Here is a 4,491-nt window from a genome sequence, read left to right on the forward strand (position 1 = left end):
TGAGTATTTTGAAATAAGTCTTTCACTGTTATTTCTAATCTCAACTTCCACATGCGCTCAAAAGTGAGATACTCTATCCATGTTATGTGCTTTCCCTCAGAAAAGTCACCTTTGCGCATGCAACATTTTCTCGCGGACAGGATAATTCATATAAATCTTAATATGTTCTACTTAAACCTCATGCAAAGCTGCACTGAGGAGTCTTATGTTTAATTTTCGCCTGCACAACGAGAAGTGAATGATTGTATTGTGTCAATAGGGATGATGGGCCATCTACATGTTTCTATGAAATGCGTGCCAAGTAATGTGTTTTTGGGTTTTCGTAATGAACATTGAAAGAGAGTAGTTGCAGAAAAGGGCACGCCAAGGCTATCAGATTAGGATAAAGTACCCTACACTATACATTTTTGATTAAACACGTCCACAGTATTCACGCCAATGTTTCTGACTTTAAGTCCAGTATAAATAGTCATCTTCTAATTGGTTCCGAATTTTCTTAGAATTAATCATGTGTTCTTTGAATATTCTTTGTTAAAATAATTATTCTTGTCCACATTTTGTAAATAATGTGATATTAGTGCACAATAAAAGCTTCTGGCCGAGTTTGTTAATTTAATGAATTCAGCATGTCATTTATTTTCATTGTTAAAAGATATGCAATTTTATTTCTATTTCTCTGTTTTCACTCGCGGCTGAGCGATTCGACACGATTTGTCGGAATGCACCGTCAATAGGACAGCAACGATAATCGTAGGCCATTAACCTTAGAACGGTGACGTTGCGAGAAAAGGCAGCAAGGGAGGAGGAAGATGTACAAACATTGGCAGAGTGAATGGGGATGATATCGGAGGGTGGGAGAGTAAGAAGAGGATGGGGAGTGGATACTAGGTGGCGCTGAGCGCACTTGCAGTGTTTGTTAATGAGAAAATGATTCAGAGGACACGTCGGACGCAACCAATAGTAGTACTATGGAGTTTGTTAGCAAGGGATTCATCTAGGTACAAACTTTGGCCGCAATCCGTTCAGCCGTCTGGAAACACATAGCGGACAGATTAACATGTATTAAAGATTACATATCAAAAAGATTAAGCGTATCCTGACATTATCTTATCGCCGAGGAATGCCATAAATTCCTCCTACAAAGCTAGGTTCACATTTTTATATTAAGAATTTATGATACTTTGTATGCATATGTGATTTTAAAATTTATCTGTGAAAAATAAAGAAAAAGTCTAGTCGACTTTCACATTTCAATACCTTTTCAGAATGAAGAAATGCATCTTTGGTTAACTAGAGGACTCCCCTTTCTGCACTCATAAAGATTATATGATGTTACATTTGAGGGTAATATTGCATCATTGCCGCCTCCAGAGGTGCCATTGGGTGGTTATAGTTATTTATTGCCAAGGAAAAAAATCTTATTATGGACAGTTGGTAACAATATGGTTGCGTCCAATCGTTAAATAAATTTTTAAATTTAATTTACTATGCTGAAATAAATTTTTTTGGGTAAATATAAGAGCAGCCATTGTTAGACTAGCAACGAGAATTGAGCCACCTGCATGGCACCCGATATATCGAATGGATGTCAATTTTGGTAATACAGATAAAAAATAGTAAAGAACAATTTGAGGAAATATGAAAGAATAAGATCAACCTTAAGGACAAAAACGAGATGAAAGTTATCAATATATTAAGAAAAAAAACTAAAATAAAAATAATTGACACACACCTACAGAGAGCGCTTTCCGGATTATCTTTTCTTGGAGAGAAAGGATGTCCCTGCTCTCCACGGCGCATTCACGATTAAAACCATTCCAACGAATCCTTGCATTTCCTGGGAATTTATTTATCTTGCTGTTGTACATTAGCCGGGGAAACTTATGTCAACGCATTGGTATCTATTTTTTATGCTTTTGGTGGTGGGTTTTCAGTCTGTGTAATTACCAAGGACATATTACTGTGGCATTTTTTAGTGTCCCCCCCCCCCCAAAAAATTTCTGGTACCCCTCCCCCCCAGAAATTCCTCGAACTTCCTCCGAACTTATCCGCAGAACTTCTCCCGCTAAGGACTTTTCGCGCTAAGGTTTTTCGCGCAAAAGGCCTGTAGCAAAAGGCCCTGTCTCGCAAAATCCTGTCTCTGGAAAATCCTGTCTCTGAAAACCCTGCCTCTGGAAACTCAGCCTCTGGAAACAGCCTCTGAAACAGCCCCGAACCAGCCTACCTGCAATCCAAGACTTATATAGGACTACTGCGGAGGAATACTTAGTCCTTGGCAAGCAAGGGGAAATCGGTGCTAAGGCCTTAGTATTGCATTTGGAGTGAGAAGTTTTACCATTGTCCTATCACAACTCTCTCTCCCTCCAACACCTCACCCCAGTATCTCCCTCCCCTCCATGTGTTCCAATGAACTATCCCTCTGATTCCTCTGATGTCTCCAACCCAGAAGTTGAGGGGAAAATTCTGGCTTGTATGTTGTTGTCTCAAAACCAGGGAATGCTGTTTTGTGGAGCGGCCGTTCTATAGCAGAGTGGCGCAGTAGTTGAATTCGCCTGCCTACCCCTCCACTCCCTGGAAGAATCCCTCCCCTCAAATCCTGGCTTGTCCTGAATAGGCGAGCCCTCTTTCTGGTCGTGGCCTGCTGGGAGTCACATGTCTAGTGAGGCATGGCAAATTAAGAGCAATTATTCTGCGGGTATTTAGCTGGTAATGTTTCCTTTGGGATCATGAATTACTATCATTGTTTTCTGTAATACTTCTGATTTTGAATACTCTACTTTAAATAGTTATCGAACGATAATAACTCGTAAATTATTTTTTGAAATTTTTTTCTTGTGAGCTGATGTTCTTGTTTGTGGAGTCTTTCCTTGATCCAGCATGTGACCGACGGTTGGAGTATTTCCCTATGTCTGGGCTTACGTGAACAATCAACTAGATTTACGACGTAACGCCACATTACATTCATGATTTGTCGTGAGGGGGTAGGGTGAGCAGTCCCAGGTTATGAGGGTCCACCACCTGCTAGACACACGCCCGGGGTCGATGGAAAAATATCTTCCCCGCTCATGTCCCGCACACAGTGGCAGAAAAATTTTTACGCTCCCCCAGTTAAAGGTTTACAGCCACCAACTGCGTCCGCCGGGGATGCAGATATTGTGTTGACATTTAGTCATAAAATTTAGCAGCGACATAAGCAAGTTTATATGTCGAATAAGCAGTCATGGAGAAAATGCGGCAGTTATTCGAGCAGATATGAGCCTATCCCTGGGCGAGATAGGCAACCGAAATAACACACAAATCCTTTGTAAATGCCGCGATTTGGCGATGGAGGCTTCTAAGTATGCCTCGCATCATCTGGAGGAGAAGACAGCGGGTCATCTTCATATGAGTAAAGGCAGGGGCCACGGCGGTCAGTACAGCGACACTCATTTCACTGCAGGCGTGAGAACAGTTACGTGAACGGCTGTAGTACTGCGATGAGGAAGGCAAGGGGAAACAGCCACATTATTATCCCGAGGAGTCGCCGTCTCTCCAACGTTAAATTATCACTCACGATGGAATTCCCATGGGTAAAACATTCCGGAGGTAAAACTAGTCCCCCATTATGATGTCCGGGAGGAGACTGCCCGAGAGGGTTTAATGGTCACCTGCGATTAAGTTTTGAAGATAGGTGTAGTGGCGGAAAAAATTGACGCACAGCTCATCAGCGTCTGAATGCGGGCAGTTCAGGAACCTTTTGTCTTCCAAAATTTCCTAGCGTTTTCGAAGTCAATCTTGGGCGTGCTTCGCGATGGCGGATAGAAAAATTGTCTATTTTGGTGGGCCTTTGGTACGTTTCCATTCTGCATTTCAATGATATATGCATCCGAGACATCGGAAAAAGGTGCGAGGGTTCTGGCATAACACGGCATAGTCACTAGAGTGTGACTATGTCGTGATTTACAAGATTCCTGTGTCAAGAAGAGCGCCGATCCTATATGAAAGGCAAAGTACCATTCAGATGCAAAGGCGAATACACCGAGTCGAGTGATCTTGCGTAGACTCGTTCATTGGCCAAGCATCACGAGCCTTGAAATGCAGAATGAAAGAGCAACAAAGAATAGATAATTTCGGTTATCCGCCATCGCCGAGCATGTATGGGAAGGCCAATGCACAACGTGTACTTCGGAAACTCTAAACTCATCACCAGACAGAGGCAATAATTTCCCCGGCTGATTAAAGAGGCTATCGAAATATCCAAAACACGAAGCTTCAACAGGGAGGACAGCTACTCGCTCTCCAACGCCTCGAAGAAACTCTTCCCCAAACCAGCCAATTGCCATACCTTGCCGCATTTTACCATAATTAAGCCTTATATAAGACTGCAAAACATCTGCATCCGTCATTTCAAACCTGAAGACGCCTGCAGTATCGCTGAAGAAACTATCGTTGAACGAGGAATCGGCACTGAGGGCAACTCGGAAGCCAAGCTGCACCAAGAGGCTAATATTA

Source organism: Ischnura elegans, assembly GCF_921293095.1.
Source record: "Ischnura elegans chromosome 13 unlocalized genomic scaffold, ioIscEleg1.1 SUPER_13_unloc_4, whole genome shotgun sequence".
In the NCBI taxonomy this organism is placed as follows: Eukaryota; Metazoa; Arthropoda; class Insecta; order Odonata; family Coenagrionidae; genus Ischnura; species Ischnura elegans.